General features: G+C 43.7%; 1 protein-coding gene across 6 annotated transcripts in view; it reads left to right on the plus strand.

Annotated features, from left to right (window-relative positions):
- Positions 1–918: 918 nt before the first annotated feature.
- SLC23A2 (solute carrier family 23 member 2) overlaps positions 919–25,637 on the plus strand; it is a 137,292-nt gene continuing 112,573 nt past the window's right edge. For 4 of the 6 annotated variants that reach the window (XM_086701745.1, XM_086701743.1, XM_086701749.1 and 1 more), the window contains exon 1: positions 928–1,069. The gene's annotated coding sequence lies outside the window, so the exon portion shown is untranslated. Of the gene's footprint in view, positions 1,070–25,637 lie in introns of all 6 variants that reach the window. The other 2 variants (XM_086701744.1, XM_086701748.1) reach the window with 2 other exon arrangements.

The raw sequence follows: 25,637 nt of genomic DNA on the forward strand, positions 1-25,637 counted from the left end.
GTTCTTCAGCTCTCTCGAGAGTTGCTTGGGGGAACTAGTCAGTTATTCGGTGGAAACAGCAACCACCACAGTGGTTTCAAGATGGAAGGTGCTCTGAGAGTGCTAATTACTAGTGTTTTTTGTTTGTTTCTGGCCATGTATTTAGACAGTCTTCAGCATTGGCTCGCTAAGTGTGGACCTCAGACAGCAGCAGCAGCATCACTCACTCCAGACCTCCGGCCTCAGCAGCCCGGGGGGTGGGGCCCAACCACGTGCGTCTTACCCAAACGCTCAAGGTGGGGCTGCTTTGCGCTAAATTTTACCTGCAGCCTTTCCGCACAGCGGCCCTGACCCAGCGGTTTCACCCGGGGGCTTTTTACAGAAATGCAGAATCTCGGGCTTCGTCCCAGACCCGCTGAATCACCACCCGCAGTTAAACACGATCCCCAGGGTAGTCGAGTCTAAGAAATGTCGGTCTGTATTACCGTGTCTGCCTCATGTAATGAGGACCTCTCCTCCAGTTAAGTTAAAAAACCTGACCCGAGAAACGTTGAAATTGGCTTGAAACCTCCGGCTCCCTGAGCCCAATGCACCGCGCAAACTGCACGATTATCTTCCCGCAGCGATGACAGGGCTCAGTGTCAGGCCGGGTAAATGGGGGGCGCCAAGAGGGGGAGACTCCGGGCGAGCGCTCTGCCTTCCAGGTGGGCCCCAGGAGCAGGTGTGGCGGGAAGGCGCTAGAAGGGGGGCGATTTTCACGCAGGGGAAGGTTCATAAGGGACCGGGGGGGGGGGGGGGCGCAGGGAACGCCGTGGGGGGCGGCTGCAGGGAGCCGGCTGCCCCGCCCGGGGCCCCGCGAAAGAGGGGGCGGCCCCTCCCCTGGGGGGAGGACAGCGGGCGGGGGTCTGGGGCGGAGAGGGAGGTGGGTCCCGGGCCGGCGCGGGGGCGGGCGGCTCCGCGGCTCCCCGCCCCCGGCCCGCCCCTCCGCGGCGCCATTTTGCAGGCGGCTGTCGCGGGGACCGGAGGCGGCGGCGGGCACTGCGGCGCCGAGGCGCGGCGGCAGGACGGGAGCCCAGCGAGCTGCAGCCAGGTGAGAGTCGGGCCGTCGCGCCCCCTGCCCGGCCGGCGAACCGCACCTGCCGGGCCCGGCCGCGAGGTGCCCGCCGCGCCCACGAGGCCGGCCTGGCACGGCCCCCGAGCGCTGTCACCGGCCCCGCGGCGCGGCCTGCGCCCCCCCAGCCTCTGCCCTTCCCCCGGGTCCCCGCACCCGCGGGCCAGCCTGGCCGCGGGGCCCATGGATGCCCGGCGACCCCCAGTCCCCGCCGCCCCACCGGACCCGGCCCGGCCCCCGGGCTCTCACCCTGCCCGCCGCGCGAGCCTCAGCGCGCTCGGGCCCTCAGGCCGCGCCGCGGGGAGGCAAGTGGGTCCCCGGGGACCGGACTGGCCGTTGCCGCCGCTTCCTGCCGGGCCCTCGGACCGCGCGTCCTGGGGTCGCTCGCCCCGTCATCCCTCCGCGGGAGGTGCGGCTGGCATCCCCGCGCCCCCCGGAATTCAGGGCCATCAAGAGGGCGGCGGGGGGTGCCTTGTACATTTTTTGCTTCCTTCCCTCCTACAAAGGCTGCGCCAAGTAATTTTAGAAGCTTCTGCCCCGACCCCAGGGCCTTTCTCCCCGGCCTGTTTCCCGGGGGGTCGCGGATTCCCCTTGTTGGCTGCCTTGCTGGAAGGAGAAATTGAGCTTTTCCAGTGTGACTACTTTAAGGGCTCAGAATTTTCTCCTTCCTTTGACTCTTGATGTACCCTTGAATGGATAGCTGACAGGAACTCGGCCTACAGGCTGGGGGGTTTAAACATGACTGATGAGAAATTCTTGATTGTCAGGGCAAAGGGTAAATGAGGGCAACTGCAGGTGGAAGAAAGTCACCCATAAGGGATTTCTGGGTCTGGGGCGTCAGCTGGAGCTGTTACTTTTATTCTTGCAATGCTGGAAGATGGGAGGGGGAAGATGCCGTCCCTGATGACATCTGGGTGTGCTGAGAAGGCTGGTGATGTGCGAGGACAGGAGACCGGGAGTCCCGAGGCAGTCTGGTTTGAGCTGTCATTAATTGGCCATGTGACTTCTCCCGGCCAGTTCTTCCTCTCTAAAGCCTGAGACAAGAATCAAGGGTAGCTGGAGCTTTTTTATTTCTGTTTTTTTGTAGTTGAATTCTGTTGGTCAGGGGCCTCCCCATTTCCAGTTGTGTCCACCTGCCTTTTCACCTTTGCACAGGACTTTCCCTGGTTGGCCCTGAAGGTGTTTGAATCTGGTGAGATTGAGAAAGGGCCTTTCAGCTCAGAAATTCTGAATTCTGGAAGGGGTTATGGTTGATTCTGTCAGGATCATTGCAGTTGTCCAAAATGTCATGGCTTTTGGGCACCAGCCTTTTAAATGGTCAGCAGTGGGTGTGCCGTGTAACTCCTCGTGGCACACCTGTTAGTTAAAGGAGATGAGCAGGTGTGTCCAGCCAGCTACCTGTTTCACCTGACGGCCTGAACGTGAGCTATCTGCTTTCTAGACCATTTCCTTTGTCAAAATGGCGACTGGCTCCTTTCTTTGAAATACAGGGCATTTCTCTTGGTTTCTTTGCTCCGAGTGGGGGGTGATTTTTTTTTTTTTTTAAGAAAAGAGGTATTTCAAAAACTTTACATATTGTCTTTTTTTTTCCCCCCCCACACAGTTGCATAGTAGTTGTGTTTTCTGACTGTGGCAAAGTTAATTAAGCTGAGTTTTAATGTCCGGATGTTTCAGAAATGCTTATGAAAGCACCTGGCTAGAGTATTGTAGGAGGTTTTGCTACGTTTCATGCCACACTGCCTGTGGCGTTTGTGTGGCAAAGGCTAGAGGTCTTAGCGCTGCAGAAATTAGGTGTCTCAGGAGCAGCCTCCCATAGCCTTCCATTAGCCCAGCTGCTAATTTGGTGCCAGGTGCTGTTTGAACAAATCGTTGTTGAATAAAACCCAGTCTTTTGCCCTCAAGGAGCCTAAGGTCTGGGATATTGGAAATCCTGAGTTGGCCATTGCCATCCTATTCAGTGTCTCTAAAGACAAATCTGGGATCCTTTTGGGGACTCCTTTCTGGCACCACTGGTAGCTTGAGGAATTTTCCCATTTTGCTTAAGGGAATTCAAAGTCAGCAGTCATAATTTGCAATTACATAGTGCTTTGTACTTGTAAATGAAAGCTTTTTAAAAACTTATTTTTGTTTAATCCTCTTAGGCTTTTTTAATTTAAACATTTTATAGTCCTTCCCTGACCTGTTTCCAGGCCTTGCCTATAAAATTCCCAACACGCCAGTTGGTTCCCAATACCAGATAACCTCATTAATTCATTTTTACTCCCTGCTGTTCTTGTAGTTACTCTCTTCTCAGAGGGCTGCCTGTCTGGGCTTTTTATTTTGCTGGGGAACATTTCCTGCTCCAGGTTAGGCTGTGTGTTACTGACGCGGGATTTAAATGAGCCCTGTGTGTGCTTTATGGCACTGTCTTCGATTTTCTCCCTGGCTTTTCTATTTCTAGCCTGTTATTTTGTCACAGGCTAGATTGTTGACTCTCGAATGACTGAGGTTTGCTTCCATCTTATACTTTTCATAGGACTTGCATATAATTAATACATTTATTGAGAGCCTGCTGTGTGCCAGGCAATGTTTTTGGTGTTTTGGATGCTTCGTTGGAGATTCTCTGCCCACATGGAGCTCACACACTGGTGAGGAGGCAGACCATGAGATGTGGTGCCCTGAAGAAGAATCTGGCAGGATTGAGGTATTAAGACTTAGGGTGGGAGCTGAAACTTGGGAAGGATAGACAGGAAAGGCCTGAGTCACCTTTGAGTGAAGACAGGAGGAAGTGAGTCATATGATATCTGGGGGAGGAGCATTCCCAGTGGAGGCAACAGCAGATGCAAAGGCCCTGAGGCAGGAGGAGAGCATTTGGTTTTGAGGTCAAAGAGATCTTGGGAGTTGGATCTTGTAAGGCCATGTGACACATAGTGAGGTCTGTGGACTTTACCTTGAGGGGAATGGAAACCTTTGGAGGGTTTTGAGTAGAGGGGACATGGGCTGACATAGCTTTTAACGGGGACATGCTGGTTGTTGCTGTTTGAGAATCAACTAGAAGCAAGGAGGGCAGGGCAGCTGTGTGACCTGCTAGTGCAGGGCTGAGGGTGGTGGTCAGACTAGGGTAGCCGGAGGGTATTCAAAAATGACGGGATTCTGAGGTGGGGCCCAGGAAATTGCCGATAGGCCAGAAAGAAAGTTGGGGGCAATGCCCAGGGTCTGGCCTGAGCATTTAGAATGAAAGGGACCGAGATGTCGGTGATGGCTGAGGAGCTGGTATAGCTCCTCCTCAGGTTAAGTTGTCACACTAAACTGACAAACCCAAATGCAGTCATAAAGGGAGAGGGTGCGTGCTTTGGGGGGGCTCCTCCATGGAAATGTAAATCTTCTTGAGAATTCCTCATTACCTTTCGTTTTAATTCTCTCCTGTGACCTCAGCAAGTCTTCAGGTGTAGGTGGCCTCTAAGGCCCTCTGAACGTTTACTTACGAAGGAGAGTTCCATCTTATTTATTCAAGAGCCATTTCTTGCGCTGCTTCAGTGGGGTTACATGTTATGCAGGCCTAGCATCTAAAGATAGCACAAAAAGCAAAGATCTGGATTCATAAAAAATGACCTTTGAAAATTCCTGTATCCCAGGGAGTGTGGCAGGCACGATCTGCACATACGCTCTGTAGGGAAACCTCTGTTTACATGTAGTGAACACGGTCGTGGACAGTGTATAATTTCACAGAGGATCATATTTGCGATTTAAATCAAGTGTTCTCATGGTCACGAACTACTGAGTAGCTTTAGGTTGCAGCCCAAAGCCACTTTCTGTTGGCCATTGTCTGGACTCCCAGTTCTTGTTGATGCATACTCTCTATGCAGCCTCCGGGAGTCTGTCCCTCTGTAAGGGCATCAGAGTGGCCTTGGGCCTTTGCTTGCCTGGCTGCCCCAAACCATGGTTTTCTCTGGTCAGGAAAGCCTTCTTCATATACAGTTCTTCTCCTAGGTTTTGCCCGAAGTGGCGCCCTGGTGTCAGTTGTCCTGGGGCATCTTAGTGAGTTTCTGGTGGAGACTCACCCTTCTGGATGGCCACCTCTCAGTTCACTCTCAGTGTGAATCTTACACAGCCAAATCCCCCCGTCTTCTCAGTCGAGTGTGAGCTCAGTTTAATAAAATGCACTTCCCCTCTAGGAGCCTCTCCAGGTGGTAGAGAAGACCCAACAAAGACTAGACGGTGGGCCCTGTGAGATAGGGCCAGTGCAGTAACGACAGTGCCAGTATGCATCGGTTAGGTGCTGAGCACCTGAGGTCATTATCGTTAGTCCCAGCAACTGGCAGGCGGAGTGCTTCTGTCTGGGCTTCGTTTTATTGATGAAGAAACTGGAGTTTGGTTAATTTACCAGAATAAACTCTTGGGTCTCGGTTTCTGCTCGTAAGCTCCAGTTATCCGTGGGGCCCTCTGAGATACTATGCCATTCCCTGGTCTGGTCTGAAGCTCTGGGTTTTCAAGTTCCTGTTGGCCTAGAAGAGGGCAAAGAAGCTGGTGGTGGGTGCCAGGTGCTCCGCCTAGCACCTCCTGTGTTCACTAATGCCCTTTAATCACAGCAGCCCTATGAACTAGGTATTAACTCTTGTGTCTGCTTTACAGCTGAGGATGCCAAGATCTGGATCCTTCTTCCTTTTTCCTGCCTTCTTCTTACCTGGCCTGTTTTTCATTCCTGGCTATGGTATTTTCCTCTGTGTACCCCAGCTTGGGTCCTTTGCTCCTTCTATTCCTTCGTCATTTCCTGTAGGAATTTTCCATAGCCCCTCTCCCCCAACACATGCACCTTTCTTTTACATGGTCTCTCTTTGAGGCAGCAGCCCTTTGCCACCAGCTTCATTTTATTAAACTTGCATTAGCTTTTTCATCCCGGAGCATCACTTCATCAAGGAGGTCTTGGTATTAGGACTCTGGATTGTCTTCTCCACCTACTTTTCTTTAAAAAGTTTTTTTTAATGTTTATTTCTGAGAGAGAGAGCACAAATGGGGGAGGGGCAGAGAGAGAGGGAGACACAGAATCCGAAGCAGGCTCCAGGCTCTGAGCTGTCAGTACAGAGCCTGATGTGGGGCTCGAACTCATGAACTGTGAGATCATGACCTGAGCTGAAGTCGGATGCCCAACCCACTGAGACACCCAGGTGCCCCAAGCCCCCCCCCCCACTTCTGATGAAGAGCACTGCTGGAAATGCTGTTTCTTCTACATTGGTACTGTAGTTGGAATTTCAGCCTCCCGTTGCTTTGGCTTTCTTGTTCTCTATTCGGTGCTGGCTAAATCATTTGTTGTCACCAAAGGCAAATCAACTGGCTGGGGGTGCAGTCTCTTCCCTGTCTAACATGTTGAACTCAAACTGGAGAGTTTCTCATTCAGAAGGTCTGGAGGTGGGGCCCAGTAATTTGCATTTCTAACCAGTTCCCAGTGATGAGGATGCTGCTGATGGGAGAACCACTGGCCCCTGTGCAAATCAAGTTTTATTGAAACACAGCCATGTGCATTCAAGACCCCATATGACCTGCAGGCCTAAAATAATTGTTGTCTGGCCCTTTATAGAAAAAGTGATTACCTCTGCTTCACAGTATGGATGTATGAGATCAGTGCTGGATATTTTCTATTGAATTCATATTTTATCAAGAGCTCTTCATATATTAAGACATTGATTCGCAAATTATTCCACAAAAGTATGATATGGGGAATATATGCATATTTTGAAGTGTTAGGGAGTATAACACGCATGACACTTCTTTTAAGTCTTCTGTTTTATCTAAAAATAACGTGAATTTTTTATTCTATTCCAGAAACATCAGTGCTTGGTTTAATATGGAACATTTTTTGTCCTTAATCTTTAAGTTGATGCTACTGGATATGTTATTTTAATCCTGCTTCACTCTGTTTGAGGAATAAGCCATTAAGATTTGCATTTTTTTGTCATAAGTTGCAAATATTTGTCTGTGCTTTGAATTCAGATCTGTCAGTCTTTTTCTTTCTTGTGCTTTCTCTATCCTGACATTTTAATATTCCTTTATATGTGTCTTCATTCTTTTGAAAAATATGTGGCTATAATTTAATAACTATTGGAGTGTGGCATGGAGTAAGGATTATTTTTTCTCTACATTTTTCCTAGCACCATTTATTCATTAATTCATCCTTATTAAGTTAAAATGACACCTTAATCATATGCTGAATCTGGAGATCTGTTGTGGGACTTATTCTTTTGTTCCATTTATCTGTCTATTCCTTTGCCATGACCTAGCTATTTTCATCGTTATAATTACTTAATAGTAGGCTTTGCTGTCTGATAGTGCCTATGCTCAATTTTTTTTCCTGTATTTTTCAGTTTAGGGTTTCAAAATAATGGGACATTTTATTAAATGTATGTAAATTAATTTGGGGAGACTTGTCATCTTTATAATAGTGAATTGTTCTGACCAACCACCTGTATTAACTCAGGGTGGTTATGCTATGTGTGTTCTATATGTGCTATATGTATTCTAACAAAATAAAGTTATTTCTTACATTTTTTTGGGTTGTTTTCCTCAAGTGTGGCGAGTTACGGATCTAGGCTCCTTCCATCTTACTGCTGACTTCATAATGTGGCTTCTAAGTTTGCCGTGGAATTCTGTGCGTGGAAGATTGTTTCACAGGCTAGGCTTGGAAGTAGCAGTATTTGCTCCCACAGTCTGTTGGCTTGTCCCAGAGGCACGGGGGACAGACGCATGTCCTTCTGTGTATCTGTGATGAAAATGAAATGGCACTGTGTCTGCTGTTGTACTTAACCAAACTCTGTTGTTCTTATTTTTCAGTTGATTCTTGAGTTTCTTAGGCAATAATATGGTCATTTGGATTTTTTTTCTTACACATTTTTCTTAATAAATTGTAGAGTACTTACAGATTTTTAAAAAAATGTTTATTTTTGAGAGAGAGCCAGAGTGTGAGCCGGGGAAGGGGCAGAGAGAGGGAGACACAGAATCTGAAGGAGGTTCCAGGTGCTCAGCACAGAGCCTGATGCCGGGTTCGAACTCGTGAACCGCAAGATCCTGACCTAAGCCGAAGTCTGACTGTTAACCAACTGAGCCACCAAGGCGCACCTAGAACATGTTTTAATGTAACAGTCCTTTTAGTCAGTTTTTCCTGGAATGCGTTATTGTATATAGTCTTTAATGATATTAAAGAAGTGTCCTATTTAAAGGTCTTTTTCACTAAATTGCAGTATTTATACATAATGGTTTTGAATGAACAGTTTGTCACCTTGACATTGACCCTGGAATTTTGTACACCACAAAAATCCTCAGCCGTCTCTGTCCCTGTTATTGTGGTAATTCTCCAAAGAAGTTCAGTTTCCCTGCTGATTTGAGGATGACCTCAAATTTCTTGCCAGGAGAAATTATATGAGTTATATCTTTCCTTCAGGTTCATCCCAAGGGCTTCTATTTTCTAACCATGCTGTCGTATTGTGCAGCTGTTGGCATCTTTTGTGTCTGGGATTCTGACCCGCAGGCTTTGAAAATGTGCTCTCCCTTCGAGAGTATTTGTGGGTTCTTGTTTCCCTTCCTTTACTCTTTCATCCTTGTGAAGATACACTGAATACTCTAGCAATGTCGATTTGCCTCTTCTGTTGAAGTTCTGCCTTTTGCACCTGCCTCCTGACACCCACTGTGAGTTCAGGCCCATGTCTAGGCTGCCCATCCTGCAGCCTGTGTGTGCCGCGCCCCCCCCCCCCCCGCCTTCTTAAATGATGGGTTTGCACCCTCACCCCTTGAGCTCCCTGTGGGTCTGCTGTGGACTCCCCTACCAGTGGCCCCAGATGCTGCTCTGAACCCCTTGAGAGGCCCTGGCAGGTGGGTGGGGTAGGGAGTCTTATTACTTGGGCAGTAAAAGCAGACGGGGTCCAACTCTTTTTCTAGCATTTAGTTCAGTGCCTAGGGTGCTGCTCCAAAATGGCTTCAATTTCTTCTTCACTTTCTGTTTTCAACTCTAAGAGCTCCTATTTTTTTGTTTTTTTGAATTGGTGTCAGGTGTCAGTCAACTCCTGTTTTCCAGACAGCTTTGACTCCTTTTCATTGATAAGTATATATACATCAAGTGTGCTTGTGTGCATTTCAAAGTTTCACAAAAAAACACGCATAACCTTGTATGCTGTGTATGCTGAAATTTTGTATTCCTATTTCATGAAAAAATTCGTTATGGTGCTCTACATTGATTTTGTGATCTGGTCGTGAAATGTGTACATGGCTCTGCTTGTGACTTTGAGAGGTTATTTATCCATACTGTGTTATGGTAAGGAGCGAATGATGGGGAGGAAACTCTTGACACAGAGGAACCTTCAAAAAAAAAAAAAGTTATATTGAATTATTATTCCGTAAAACCTACCCATTTAAAGGATATGCTTCTGTTGTGTTAGTATATTCACTGAGTTGTATGTAACTCACTGCTCTCTCAGAACGTTTTTATCCTCCCATGAAGGAACCGCGTGCCTATTTCAGTGGTGGCTCCCCATGCTTCTCTCCCCTCAGCCTCTGGCAACCACTAACCTACACTATTTCTATGGATTTGCTTTATCTGGATACTTCATATAAATGGAATTCTACCTATGTGTCCTTTTGTGATTGTTTTTTAGCATGTTTTTATGGTTTATCCATGTCGTGGCATGTATCACTGCTGTATTGTTTACTGGTTAGTTGATGAACATCTGGGGTGTTCCTGCATTGTAGCTGTTATGAATAATGCTTCTGTGAATGTTCCTGTACAGGTTTTTGTGTGATCATGTTTCAGTTCTTTTGGATAAATATCAAAGGGTGGAAGTACTGGGTCGTACGGTGATTCTGTGTTCAACATCTTCAGGAACTAACAAACTTTTCCGAAGTAGGTGGGTCGGCAGTCTGACAGTTGTCATTTCTCCACATCCTCACCAACACTTGTCATTGTCTCTTTGATTATACTCATTCTGTTGGGTTTGAAGTGTTACCTCATTGTGGATCTTATTTGCATTTCCCTAATAACTAATGAGGTGGAGCATCTTTTCATGTGCTTATTGGCCATTTATATGTCCTCTGTAGAGAAATGTCTGTCAAATCCTTTGCCCACTTTTTAATTGGGTCATTGTCATTTTATTAATAGGTTTTAGGTACCAGTCTCTTACCTGATACATAATTTGTAAATTTCCCCCATTTTGTGGATTGTCCTTTTACTTTGTGTTTCTGTCCTTTTGAAACACAAAAGTTTTTAATTCTGGTTGGAGTCTCACTTTTTTTTTATTTTTTTAATATGTCATATCTAAGAAACCATTGCCTAACCCCAAATCACAAAGTCACAAAGATTTACCATTTCTTATATGTTACCCCTGTATATTCTAAGAGTTTTAATTAATTAATTTATTTAAAGTTACCTCTACACCTGATGTGGGTTTTGAACTCAGGAACCTGAAATCAAGAGTCACATGCCCTTCTGACTGACCCAGCCAGGTGCCCCTAAGAGTTTTATCTTTTATTATTATTTTTAATGTTTGTTTATTTTTGAAAGCAAGCAGGGGAGGGGCAAAAAGAGAGGGAGACAGAGGGTATGAAGCAGGCTCTGCATCGACAACATAGATAGAGCCCGATGCGGGACTCAACTCCTGAACTGTGAAATCATGACCTGAGCTAAAGTTGGACGCTTAACTGACTGAGCCGCCCAGGTGCCCCAAGAGTTTTATCTTCTGGATTTAGATCTTTGATCACTTTTGAGTTAATTTTTGTATATGGTGTGAGGTAGGGGTCCAACTTCATTCACTTATGGTGATTTCCAGTTCTCTCAGCACCATTTGTTGAAAAGGCCATTCTTTCCTTATTGAATTGTCCTGGCACCGTTGAAAATCACCTGACCATGAATGTTAAGGTTTATTCTGTATTCTCCATTCTACCCCCATAGATCTGTGTGTCCATCCTTCTACCAGCATGTCTTAATTAGTATAGGTTTGTATTTAGTTTTGAAATTAGAAAACGCGAGTCCTCCAGTTTTGTTCTTTTTCAAGACTGTTTTGGCTATTCTGAGTCGTTTGCATTTTTATTTGAATTTTAGGATTCGTTTGTCAATTTTTGCCAGAAAGGCAGATGGGATTTTGATAAGTGATTGCATTGAATCTGTAGATCAGTCTGGGTAGTATTGCCAAGAACTACATATTTTTAACAGAAAAATTTCATGAGATAATATCTATTTGCACTAGGAGCATGTATCCAGATATTCTAGCCTATCTAGTCCATTCCATTTTTTAATTTTGTTCATGGGTTTATTATCTATTATTTGAAAAACCTGCTTCAAGTCCATGGTTCTCAACCTTGACAGCAAATTGGAATCATCCAGAGTACTTTATATCCACGTGGTCTCATCCCAGAGGCTGAGGTGCCCTTGATCAGGAGTCCAGCCTGAGTGTTGAGATTAAGAGAAAAAATTCTCCCAGGTGATTCCAGTGTGCAGCCAGGGTTGAGAACCATTGCAGTAAGAGAACTGAAGTGCATATAGATACCCCTTTTAAAGCCTGTGCATAGTTAGCTGAACATATTACGGGATGGGAATGTGCATACTATAGCTGCAGAGCCACATGCGTGAAACATTTGGTCACTTAGGTGAGGAATGTGTTAGGTCTGTGTACTTAATCTGCTCACTAACATTGTCCTCTGGAGAAATGAAATCGTTTTGCTTTGGACTTCTGGGTGTGGGTAGTTGTCTGTGGTCTGTATAGAGAGCAAGAATAGAGCAGTCCTGGAGAGGGTCATTTCTCAGGAATTTTTGTGTCTTTTGCCTTTGGAAATGGACTGATCTGAGAAGAATATGGAGGAAATGCACAGCTATTTTAGGGATTGTCCCTTAAAGAACACTGAAGCTCTTGGTTAGAATTCTTGGTTGGAAGTGTATAAAGCTATGGTCAGAATTACTGAAAAGCCATCTGAAGTGGAACTGGTGTCCTGTCTTAGAATATTAAGGGAAATTAGGACTGTGGTGAAAACACACAAACTAGCTTATTTTACTCATTTGAATTTTTTTTTCTGGTTTATTTGAAAGTAAAATTTTCTCGTTTGTGTACTTATAAGCGCACATGCATATTTGTATTTTAAAGTAGAGGTACGGGGCCTTTTTAAACCAATTTCTTTTTTTATGTAGCAATGTACTTTAGGCATATGACTAAATCATTAAATAGCCCTTTAAAACATGGCTTTTAACAGCTCATTTGTGCTGAATGCATCATGTTTTATTTGACAAATCCTTCTATTGTTGGGCATTTAGCTTATGAGCCGTTTTTTGCTGTGGGGAACATAATACAATAGTGAACAGCCTTGTATGGAAATCTGTGTGCATTTTTCAGATTATTTCTTTAGACTACTTTTTGGAAGGGACATCATTTGCATTTTTTAAGGCTTTGTTACATACATAAGATGCATCCAGGTTAACGGACTGGGAATTATTGCCATAGTTGAACATTCCTGTTCTCTTTCCTTTTCTTTTTTCTTTCTTACCAATTTGGCCGGAGAATAGAATCATTGTTTATTCTGCTTTTCTTTGATAACTTGGAGTTTGAACACTTCTTCGTTAGGTTTTGGGCCATTTGTATTTTGTTTGGCTTATTTATTTCCTTTACTAATTTTTCTAGTTTTGTGTTCATCTTTTTCCTGGTGATTTATAGCAGTTCTTTTTACAACCAGGATATTAACACTTTAATTAATGTTGCAAATATGTTTCCCATTTTGTCTTGTAATTTTATGATCCGTTCAAGAAGTTTTACTTGTAGATCATTTTGGGGGCTTCCGTTTTCAAAATAAAAATCTCATTTTTCAGACTTGAAAGTTTCAAATGAAATATTTTCTTGAAGATGAATAAAAATCTGTCAGGATGTGATTTTGCCTAAAATAAGTTTTTTAGATTTCACATCTGCCTGTCAAAGTATGAGGAGAATAATCAGCTGAATTTTAAAAAGTTAAAAGTGAACTTGGAGATTTTTCAACATCCTGGTGCCAATAAATGAGAACTGTAAGTGGGATCACCTGGCAGTTGGGTGCTGTTATTCTAAACAGCCAGAAAGTGGGGCTAGATGTCACTTAGGAGCTTTCCACTCAAATTAAAAAATATTTCGACACTTTTGGTGGTTAGTGCTTTTTCCCTTTGGGTATGTATGATGTCTGTTTGGGGTTGATGGAGCTCCTGTGCTTTAATTCCTTACTTTTTAAGTCCAGTACTATTAAAAAATTGAGACTTTTGCATCATACTTAAATAATAGTTGCCTCAAGTGACTTTCTAATTATATCCTTTAGGCTTTTTTCCAAAATACGGACTTCCTTTGTATTCCAGGTCTCTGGAAACACTTGTCCTAACTAGTTTGTAGTATTAGTCTTGTTAACCCGGGGAGTTGTGGGCAGAAAGTTAATAACCTGTGGCAAGGGCTCAGAGCAGGTGCTGGGTGCGTTCTGTGCCTCCCCACAGTTTCTACTGAGAAGTGAGACTGGTTTGGGATCTGTTCTGCTTCTCTCTAGGCCTGTGTCTCTGCTTCCCCTCTCTGCCCCTTACTGCCCTTGGCTGGTGGGTCTGTGGGATTTCTCATTTACCTTTTGTGTTCGTTCTCCCACCCACCTTTATTGAGCACCATCTTGGGCAGGGTACTGAGGCACACCTGGGAAGAAGTAGCCTGGCTGGGACCCTGGCATCACCATCTCCACAGGTCTTCCCTGGTTCTGAGTTCAGGATTCTGACCCTGATTTACTTTAATCTGATTACAGGCATTATCTGTTATCATTCTTAGACACTTTGGAGAAGTTTTAGGGAGTTTTGGAATTAGCTTTGGGGTTAGCAAGGTTCCTGGAGAACCTTGTCATCCCTCTTCACCCACACTCCTGGTTCTGTCCCCAAATTTTTCCTGTCTTCCACAGTGATGCGGCCCCAGAAATGGGTACAGGATAGGAGGAGCGATAGCAGGGGAGTCCCTTTGAGCCGTCAAGGCTGGGTGGCTTAAGGAACACCCGGCACCAACAGGCAGAGAATAGGGGGTTTCAGAGAGAGGTTGGGTCATTAGAAGATACAGGCACATCCAGTCTGGAGGGAAGCTTTGGGGTAAGCTTTTCAGTGTAACTCCACTGTACTTGTTCACGCACTAAGGCACAGTTTATTAGGGGAAAATGGAACCGTTTGTGTTAGCTGAGCTTGACTTATTACCACTGATAATTGTCATTGGGCCGTGTTTTTAATTTGGTCATTTTGCCAGGAACATAGATCAGACATTGCTCCTTAGATCTTTGGGTAATTAGGAAGATTGGCAAGCCTCCATTCTTCTTGAATGAAGTCATTATTATCCTATTTGTAATATGGGATTAAATATGTTAAGTGAAAGGCATTTTTAATTTTTTTTAAAGACAGTTGCAACTTAAGCATGTGGGCAAAATTATCTTGTTTTGTATGTGTATTCTTGAATTTCAAGCTTTTTTTTTTTTTTTTTTCCCTGATCACAAATACATGTTCATTAGTAATGTAAAACAGAAAAGCATAAAGAAATAAGACCTCGAGGCGCCTGGGTGGCTCAGTCGGTTGAGCGTCCGACTTCGGCTCAGGTCATGATCTCACGGTCCGTGAGTTCGAGCCCCGCTTCGGGCTCTGTGCTGACGGCTCAGAGCCTGGAGCCTGTTTCAGATTCTGTGTCTCACTCTCTCTCTCTGCCCCTCCCCTGTTCATGCTCTGTCTCTCTCTGTCTCAAAAATAACTAAACGTTAAAGAAAAAAAGAAAGAAGACCTCACATGCAATCTGACACCCAGGGAGGATCACCGTTAATATTTAGGGAGAGTATTTAGACTGCCTGGTTTACCACATAAGTGTAGTTTTTATATAAAAATGGGGTATGTTCTGACCTCCCCCCCCCCCCCCCACCTTAGTAATAGAGCATGGCTGTTTTCCTGAATGGCTGTGTAGTGTTTTATTATAAAGCATTTTCTTGTCATCATTTAGTTAGCCAGCCCTTAGATATTGGGCATTTACTTGTTCTACAACTAAAGTGACTATAATTGTACTCACTAGGTATTTTCTTAGAACAGTGATTTTATTGGATATACATTTTTAAAGGGGTGGATGTCAAACATTTAAAAATTTTTTTTTCAACGTTTTTTATTTATTTTTGGGACAGAGAGAGACAGAGCATGAACGGGGGAGGGGCAGAGAGAGAGGGAGACACAGAATCGGAAACAGGCTCCAGACTCCAAGCCATCAGCCCAGAGCCCGACGCAGGGCTCGAACTCACGGACCGTGAGATCGTGACCTGGCTGAAGTCGGACGCTTAACCGACTGTGCCACCCAGGCGCCCCTGTTTTAAAATGATTTTGACCAAAAACATCTAGCTGAAAATGAAGGCGAATATTTCTCTGATCTTGGAATGACGAGGGACTTCCTAAGCCTGAAAGTATTAGAAGCAATTGCAAAAAGATGTTAGATTTGACTTTAGAGAGATTAAAAAAATAATAATAAATCCTTTATTTCAAGTGACAGAGAGGAAAAAGCAGTCATTTATTTTTTTCTGGGGAAAATGTTTGCAACATGGCGAAGGGTTAATTAATGTCCTTAATTTGTTAAGGAGCTCTTACAAATGAATAAGAAAAAAAAGGAAGCCTACTGAAAAAGTGGACAAAAGGCACTTTACAGTTCATAAGAGAACTATAGATACATGGATCAAAGAAATCAAGATTGAAACCAGATGTCATTCTTTGCATGTCAAATTTGCAAACGTTAAAAAAAAAAACTAGGACTGGCAAATGAAGTTAACATACAGTTTTCTTCTCTTGTGCTTTCTTTGTTAGCTTGTCAGTTTTCCCAGAAGGAGTTGGGAAGGTTTCCCATTTCCTATTTCTTTACCAGGAAGGATAGGATATAACTGGCCTGTGAATTTTGTATGAGCCTGGCACCTTTTTCAAGCCTAGGTCTTTGCTTTTTTAATTTTGTCTATTCGTTTACTGTTATTCAGGCTTAAAATTTTTTTTTTTCCTAAAAAAATTGTCCATTTCATTTAGATTTTGGGGTACATACATGTGCTTCCTTTGTTAAGTCCTTTAAAAAATACAAATTCCATGTAGAAGCATGAAGGGTATGTAGTATCTTGTGTTGGCTCTTGCTTTCAGAAGATACTCGCTGTCCTGTTCCACAGGTATTTTAATTTTCATTGAAGAGGTTTTTTTTCTTTTTTGAATTAGGTAGGTAGGTATTTTATCAGCTTTTTTGGCGTTTACTAAATTGACAAAATGATTTGGTTGCTTAGTTTCTGGCCTGTGAATGGTACTGGCCCCCAGGGCTATATCCTTCCTGCTTCTAAAGTATTAACATCCTTTTTTAAGGAAATGCTAAAATATAGAGATGACAGTTATACGAATATGGATGTATTCCCCAATTTTTTGGATTTTTTTTTCTCTGTGAAATCAAAGCCTGAAAATCATAGCTTTTAGTACCTTTGCACGCCCCAATTAAGAGTGTAGAGAAGTCCTGTGAATGTTTTCTTGTGCGTTCACAGTGGCCTTTGTGGGGGACAGTCAGGTGGTGCGTCATTGAGCTCCCAAGTGACGTTTCCTCTGAGCTGCTCACAGGGCCCTGGGCTTTGATCTCAGCCTTGTAACCTTGCGTACAAAGGGCAGGTCTTCATGTCGAGTGTGGTGGCACACGAAGGGGAGGGGTGCTGGCTGGCACCAGGACAGAAGTTCAAGGATGCGCCCTGATAACTCAGTCTTGTTTCTGTTCGGCTCCTCCTGCTTAATTCCCCTTTCAAAAATATATTTGTATTTTTCCGATATTAAAACTTATGACCCAATTCTGTGTTTTGATCTCTGATAGTCGTCCAGTGAAGTAGAAAGCCAGTCCTTCCAGACACTGGTTGTACTAATCAGCTTAAAAAATACTTTCCAAAAACAAATCTTCATGGGGTCATAGTACTTGCACTCACCCTTCTATAATTTTTCTCTTGATTTCCAGCTAAAGTGATTTTGTTAATTGCAGCTTTGCCCTCATGGAAACTTTTTTTCTTACTTTTTTTTCTTTTATTTTTAGCGTTTTAAAGGATTTACAAAAGAAGCATACACGTGTTGGAAAATAATTCTAACTTGTCAGAATTGGATAAAGCAAATTTTGAAAGTCACACAGCCTCTTTTACCCCCTATACTTCAAGGCAGTTTGATCTTTATTCTTTCCAGCCCTTTCTTATGTCCACAAATATGTTCTGTATAATTACACTTTTAATAAAAATGGGATTATACTATACATATTGTGCAACTTGCATTTCTCAAAGGACAAAATATATAATTTCAGTTTAACCGAAAATAAGCTGTTCTTTTAAAGCTTTTCTTTTGTTATTTTTTTTCTGTTATTTCCATTCTTTCTCTTCTTGACTAATCTTCATTGATGGAAGTTGCCTTTGTGCTTCCCTTCTGACTCTAAATTTTTAATAAACATAGCTTAAAATAGATTTGTGGTTATGAAGATTTTATTTTGGGCAATAAATTACCTTGTTTTTCCTCTTTGAATGCAAAATGTTTTAGCAAGAGAAAAATAACTTCTCCATTCATATTCTAATCCATTAAAATAAGTAGTAATTTTTTTGTTCCAAACAGCAAAAGACCAATGTTTAGTTTCTGAAATTAAAAAAATAGGATCACTGGAGGCTTATTGAAGGCTGGATGGTACAAGTCTGATGGCATTTGTGTTGCTTATCTACCTCTAGAAGATCAGTGATTGTGATGCTAACTTGCTCCAAAACAAACTGTGGAGTTGGAAGATTCACAACATTAAAAAAAAAAAAAAAAAAAAAAATTGACTCACAGCTAATTTTTTCTCCCATCCAAGTACTAACCAGGCCCGACCCTGCTTAGCTTCCGAGATAAGACGAGATCGGGCGCGTTCAGGGTGGTATGTCCGTAAACACAGCTAACTTTTTCTAACAAAAAGAACTTGTTGGTATCTGGCTAAACTGTCATCACCTGTGTGATTTTACTTTTAAGTTTGTTTATTTTGAGAGAGGGAGTAGGGGGAGGCAGAGAGAGGAAGCGGGAGAGAATCCCAAGCAAGCTCCACAATTGTCAGCACAGAGCCTGATGTCAGGGCTCGACATCATGAACCGCGAGATCATGAGCTGAAATCAAGAGTCGGACGCTCAACCAATTTAGCCACCCAGGCACCCTTGTATTTTTCTTTTAATTTTTTTTTCAACGTTTATTTATTTTTTTGGGACAGAGAGAGACAGAGCATGAACGGGGGAGGGGCAGAGAGAGAGGGAGACACAGAATCGGAAACAGGCTCCAGGCTCTGAGCCATCAGCCCAGAGCCCGACTCGGGGCTCGAACTCACGGACCCCGAGATCGTGACCTGGCTGAAGTCGGACGCTCAACCGACTGCGCCACCCAGGCGCCCCCCTTGTATTTTTCTTTATAATGGAGGGCCAGGCTGGTGACTGGTGCCTTGCCAGCTGTTTCAGAGATAGCTCCCCACGTCAGGCTCTGGGTTCTTTTTTATTGTGATGCCTCTGCATAGGTACAAGAGTATAAAAAACACATTCATTTAATAAACAAGAAAATGAATATCTGTGTACCTATTGATAACCCAGCCTAAAAAGTGGAATGTGACCCAGCTTTTTTATAAGCATCCTTCCGATGTATATTAATAGGTTTGTAAGACGCTTTAAAAGGTGATTTTTAAGAAATCAAATTGTCTCTTCTGTTTTCCCTATTAAAAACAGCATCAGCAGTTTATTCTAGTGGCGGCACTGAAAGCAATGTAGGGTTATAAAGGTGAGGGCTCCGTTGTCATGGGTGTAATGGGCTCTGACCCCTACTGTCATCTATCTTAGAAGCTCCAGGACCCAGACCAGGCCTTTCCCTTCTTGGGTTCTTACTTGTAAAGTGTGGACCCAGTAGTTCGGAGCGTGGTTATGAAGATAATTGCACAGGTATGATGTGTTAATCTTAAAAATAAAAGTTACTTTACCGGCAAAATGGATGTATTCTGGAATAGCCAAGACTTGCAACCTTGGACATGCAAGCTATGCCCAGCAGATAAAGGAGGAACAGGTTATTTTACAGAGAAACAAGAGGAAGGTGGGAGTTGTTTTGAAAAGTCCATTGGAGAAAAGTGGGAATCCAGGGTCATAAGGGTTTGTCATTGTCTGAGTCCCAGGGGGGTGGTTAGTTTTTTTTTTTTTTTTTTATGGGAGATGCAGTGTACATCTTTCCCAGTTGGGGTCTGTTATTGATGATTCTTTCCTGTTGAGATTCTTGTGTTGGGGGCTGTAATTGACAGTTCTTCCTGCAATTGACATTCAGTGGTACTGGCTCCCTTTCTAGCCTCCTGACTCCACTTTATTTTCTCTTTATAAATTTTCACATTTTCCCCCTTTTGATCATGATCTTTCTCCAAAGGCATTGCTGATCAAGAGTCTTTTGTCCCTCAGTTCTAGGAAAGACCTTTCCTGGGTATAATGTCCCACACTGGGGGGAAATTATTTGGATTGGAAATCTGAGGTCACATTTGAGTAACAAGGAGGAGGAGCAGGGAGAACAATCAGGTACCTCCTACTTCTAGTCCATATTTAGCACGATTGTAAGTGTTGGAGATCATCTCTTCTTGGGTACGTTGTTAGAAAAGTTTGACAGGCAGCAAGTATGGAATCAAAAGTAACGTGACAATTCCAAATTGTGTGGTGGTTCTAAAACAGGATCCTAGATCTGAAAGTAGCCAACTAAAAAATATTCATTGGCACTCATTCCAGTTTAGGGGAGAAAAGATCCCCCTCCAGAGGCAAACCCAGAGTCCTGTATGCAGATGAGGAGTCACCCGTTGAGCAGTCATGAAAGCAGAATAGTGAGAATCTGAGAATTAACCGAGTACATTTGGGAAGATACAGTGCAGGTATAAGTATGAAGCAGCAGTTGGTGGGCTTTTTGCAAAACAACAAAACTTCAAAGACATTTTAAAACAGTATTGTTATCTCAAGAAAACTGTTCTAACCAAATGTGTCAATAGTACAGTAAAACTGAAATTCAGAAACCACAAGTTTTGGAAAAGAATCCAGAGTCGGTTAACAATAGTCCAAATGAAAAACAGAGACGTTGTATCCTGAGCCTTCTACCAGACCTGGCTTCTTGAGGAAGCTGTCTCCTCAGATGTCTGCTTCAATACAGGGAAATCTTTACTTTCAGGTCATCAGATGGTGTGTAGGTCCACTCAGAGTTTGCTTTCTTTAGACATGTCCATGAATCTAAGAGTCTATTCCCTGGAGTTTGGCAGCACAAGGGTTGGTTAGCAGTACATAAGAGGGGCCTTTCCAGTGAAGTTGAAGAGACTCTTTCTGGAGGTGTCTTTTCTAATAGATAAAATCTCCAGTTGCAAGGTGTGATGCTTTTCTTTTTTTAATTTTGATTATAAAAATTATAATTTTTATATTATAAAAAATTTATATTATAAAAATTATAATTATTTATTTATTTATTTTGAGAGAGAATGTGAGCAAGGGAGGGGCAGAGAGGGAGGAAGAGAGGGAGAATCCCAAGCAGGCTCCCCACTGGCAGCACAGAGCCTGATGTGGGGATCTAACTCAAACTGTGAGATCATCACCTGAGCTGAGACCAAGATTCGAATGCCTAACCGAGCCACCCAGGCATTAAGGTGTGATACTTGTCTTCATCTCTCAAGAGTGCATGGTGAAATTGCTCTATCAATCTTGTTATTTTTAGTAGGAGCAGTTAGGCCTTTACAATATTGAAGTATATCTTTTTTGTGTGTGTATTTATTTTTGAGAGAGAGAGAGAGAGAGAGGGACAGAGTGCGAGGGAGGGAGGGAGACACAGAATCCGAAGCAGGATCCAGGCTCAGAGCTGACAGGCTCTGAGCTGTCAGCTCAGAGCCAGACACAGGGCTTGAACTCACAAACTGTAAGATCATGACTTGAGCCAAAGTCGGACACTAAACTGACTGAGCCACCCAGGCGTCCCCGAAGTGTATCTTTATTAATTGTGGGTCAAAGGAGTCAGGGGCCAAGTGCATTGGACCTTCTCTGACTATCTCAAAGGGTAAAAGTCTGTGAGTTCCAAAGGGGTGAATCTGAGTTAAGAACGGCCAGTGGGAATGCTTTAGGCCAGATGATATGGGAGGTCTCTATAAATTTTGCTGATTGAGTCTTAATAGTGTCCTTAGTGCATTTGACCAACCTGAGGATTGAGAATGGTATCACCCAGTGAGTATTGTAAAACTGGTGAAACAGTACGGACTTATTCAAGCACCTGGTGAAATGGGTTCCTTGAGGACTATGAAGTTAAAGAGGGCTTCTCCACATTGGTATAATTTTTTCTTTAATTTTTTTTTTTACATTTATTTATTTTTGAGAGACAGAGCGCGAGTGGGGGAGGGGCAGAGAGAGAAGACACAGAATCCGAAGCAGGCTCCAGGCGCTGAGCAAGCTGTCAGCACAGAGCCTGATGGAGGGCTTGAACCCACGGAACATGAGATCATGACCTGAGCCGAAGTTGGACACTCAACCGACTGAGCTACCTAGGTGTCCCGTTGTAATTTTTTTCTAGCAAAATTTTATCTACACAAGTAGCAGTGGTCTGTCTACAAGAGAGCTTTGGTCCAGTGAGAAGACCTACAAACCATTACTAAAACGTACTTAAATCCAAGAGATGGGGGTAGCTGTATGAAATACATTTACCAAAACTTGAATGGCCCCTTAGGTAATTTAAAATGAGCAGTGTGAGCACTTTTTTCTGTGTTGTGTTTTGGATGCATGGGACAAGTGGGGTAGACACTTTTTGTAGCTTTATTTCCCCACCAATATTGGTCCATGAATTCGGCCAGATTATTTGGTCTAACCCACAGTTCTTTTTATCAAACCAGCAGTGATTAGGTTCCCAGTATTTTTCCTTTTCTGGAGCCAGTTACTGGGCGTTTCTGGTCAGTTTTTCAAAATCTTCATTTGGGAGAATATCCCTTTGGACTGTGACAGAGGTTTGGCTCTTGATTGCTTTGAGAGCAGTGCTTTGGTGGAAATATCAGCGAGGTGGTTTCCTTTGGCCTCCAGAGAGTGGAGTCTAGAATGCTGAGGAGCTTTAATAAAAGAGTATCTGGCCAAAGTGTGGCATTTGATAAAATTTGGACATAGGAACCATTTAAAATTTTATCCCCATTGGAGGTGAGAGCACCTCATTGTTGGGTACTATTCCAGAGTCCTGAGCTACCTCAAAGGTATATCAGCTATGGGTATAAATGTTTGTGGTTTTACCTTTGGCCAAGGTACAAGTATAGAACTTGGCCTGTTGGGCTGAGATAGCGAAAGGTAAAAGTGCTGCCTCGGTGGCTTCAAAAGGAGTCATTCCCAGCACAGGATTTGCCATTTTCATCCTTTAAGAACCATCGGGACACCATGAAAAATCTGCATCGGTTAGAGGAGGTTCTTATAAACAGTCACAGGGAGTCAAGAGGTGATCTGTCCGTCTGAAGCAGTTGTGAGTGGTCTCTGCCAGGGAGGAGGGAGAATAGCAGGGTTAAGGTTCTTGCAGTGAGGAGGAGTTATATGAGGAACAGTTAGGGGGATCTCCTGGGTGAGTGCAGTGGTGAGGATTTAGGGGGGCTTCTCTGTACGCGGCACAAGTGTGCTTAGAGGGAGGCCTGTGACCCTTCACGGGCCTTAACTAGAAGGGCAGTGGCAGGAATGGCCCTGAGGCAAGGAGGGAGATCCCTGGCCATGGGCTGCTCCAGTGCTTGGTTCTAAGACCCCAAGGGTCAGTGATGGTCCCCCATGTTTTTGGGCAAGTACTCCAAGGGCATTTTCTTCCCTCTCACAAACAATGAGAAAAGGGGAGTTGATAATTAGGATCTCTGAGGGCAAGAGGCTTTATTAGACTTTCCTTTATGAAGTCTCGGAAGCTAGGTCTTCTCATTATTTCCAAATGACGCAGTCAGGTTTGTCAGTTTTTAGTAAAGCCTATAGAGCTTGAGCTGTAAGAGAGAAGTTTGGAATCCCAATTTCGACAGTAGACAGCCAGTCCAAGAAAACTTTGTAATTGGCATTTAGTTGTAGGTTTTGGGAAGTTCAGGATGCCACGAAAGCTACCTGGATCTAAGTGTAGGCCTTGTTCTGAAATCAGGTGCCCTCAGATGAACTTTAGCTTGAGCAAACTGCAATTTTTCTTTAAAGACTTTGTCCTTTTAAGGCCAAAAGTTTTAACAGGTGAATGCTGTCTCCTGTGAAGAGGTTTGAGAAAGGGAGCAGAGAAGCAAATAATCTACATGTTGTAACCAACCAGAGCCTGCAGAAGATTTTATATCTTCCAAATCAGCTTTTAAGGTTTGTAAAAAGTTAAGAAGGACTCTCTCTGTAACTCTGGAGCATTACTGTCCAGGTATAGTACTGTTCTTCCCAAATGAAAGCAAAAAGATAATGGTTATCCCTGTCAACTGGATAGTAAAAGTGCACTGTATAGAACAATTATAGTGAAAACTTTGCTTTCAGTGGGGATGGATGTCAGTGTGTGGGGGTTAGGAACAATGGGGTGCCAAGGGAGAGTGTTATTTATTGCTCTGAGGTCCTGGACTAACCTCCATCCTTAGCCACTGGGTCTTCTGACAGATAAAATGGGGGTATCACAGGGACTAGTGCAGGGGATAAAAAGGCCCTGAGTCTCTGGTCTCCTATTATGGGCTTGATGTCTTAAAGGGCTTTTTTACTTATAGGGTATTAGCTCTGGGGAGAGGTGTTGAAGGATCTGTTTGAATCTTGATGGGAGGTGCACTGTGAATTCTGCCAGTATCAGTTGGGGAATCTGCCCATAAAGAGGATGGTAGCTGATCTAATAGGGATAAATGATCAGTGTCCCCAGACTCTATTATAGTGCCATCAGGGATGTTGAAGGGTCAATTAATTCATGTGGTTGGTGGTTTTGATTCTATAATTATTTCTTTTTTCTGGGAGAAATTCTGGCATGATACTTTCCTAAGAAATCTTGGCCCAGTAAATGAATGGGGTAGAGAAACTTGAGGTGAAGATGGGAATCTCAACAGGCCTAAACAAATGGGAGCAGGTGCAGAGACAGGAACCTGTTGAGGTTTATGAGAGACCCCCTCTATTTGAATTGTTTTCATGCTCTGAGACAGGACCTGCTTTATAGGAGTGGTGTTGAGCCCCGAGAATGCAGCTCTGGGGTCACCAAGACAAAGAGATTCATTCTCAGTCGGGAGAGTATTTTTTCCAAGCCAGTTAATGGGGAGAAGTGGGAAGAGCCCTTGTAGGTCCTCAGAGTCCCATCACTGGGAATTAGGAGGACAGTGGAAAGGCTGGCTAGAGGGCTGAAGGCTTCTGGAGTGCTTATGTTTGTAACAGTCTTTTTTTTTTTTTTTCTAGTGCCCTGGCCCTTTGCAGTGATAGCAGAAAGCCAGGGGGTTTTGTTCTGTTTAGGGACCTTCATTTGCCAGAGTCGAAAACTGAGAATATTAGTGGTCTTTCTTTGAGGTGACTCCTCTAGCATGTGGGTGAGCTGGTTTGCCGAGCTAGCTAATTCTGGAGTGGGCACAGTTTCCCATTCCATGCTGGTCCTTTAACCAGAAGATCCTGGTTCAGCCTGTTAGTAAATGCAGTTAATGCTACCCATTTGGATTCAGCCTCTAAAGGAAGACCAGAATCTTTTTGAAAGATCATTTGGAGTTGATTATAATGGTCGTGAACAGGTTGATCGGGCTTTTTTGTGAAGCCTGAATTTTGTTCCAGTCAACAGTCTTAGGAAATCTACTGTAATTGCTCAATGGAGATTTCCAGCGAGTGTTCTAGCATCTTGCCAAAAGTTAGGGTTAATTCTCTGAATCCTTTAGGCTGTTCTTATGGGATTAGTTTCATCCCGTGTTAGGCCTGGTCCTCACCAACAAGCACATGGGCTGACTGATACAGATCTGAGAAGGCAGGGTGGTTAAGTTGGAGTAACTATGTTAAATTCTCCAGCAAACGTGGGTCCTGAGTCACTTTCGGAAACTCTTCAACTCTGGCTCGCAGTTTGGCCTTGGTCCAGGGAACATAAGAAGTTTGGGGTTTTTTCAGATCCAGAAGACTTAATTTTATTTATTTATTTATTAAAAAAAATTTTTTTTTTTTCAACGTTTATTTATTTTTGGGACAGAGAGAGACAGAGCATGAACGGGGGAGGGGCAGAGAGAGAGGGAGACACAGAATCGGAAACAGGCTCCAGGCTCCGAGCCATCAGCCCAGAGCCCGACGCGGGGCTCGAACTCATGGACTGCGAGATCGTGACCTGGCTGAAGTCGGAGGCTCAACCAACTGCGCCACCCAGGCGCCCCTGGAAGACTTAATTTTAAAGGAGCAGTTTTCTTAGATTCAGGAAAGAAGGGAGTGGGGAGAGGTTCAGAGAAAAAAGTTAAGTGAAGGTGGGGACTGAACACAAGACAGCTGCTGTACATCCTGAGACCTAGAAGACAGGAAGGGAAGAAAGAGGCCTCAGGAGCCCTTTCTTTTGTTTGTCTCTGTTAGTCTAGAAATTGTATTTTGCAGAGAGGCAATTTTAGATTCC

The sequence above is a fragment of the Puma concolor genome, chromosome A3 (genome assembly GCF_028749965.1).
Source record: "Puma concolor isolate L17-30 chromosome A3, mPumCon1.1.hap2, whole genome shotgun sequence".
Taxonomy (NCBI): Eukaryota; Metazoa; Chordata; class Mammalia; order Carnivora; family Felidae; genus Puma; species Puma concolor.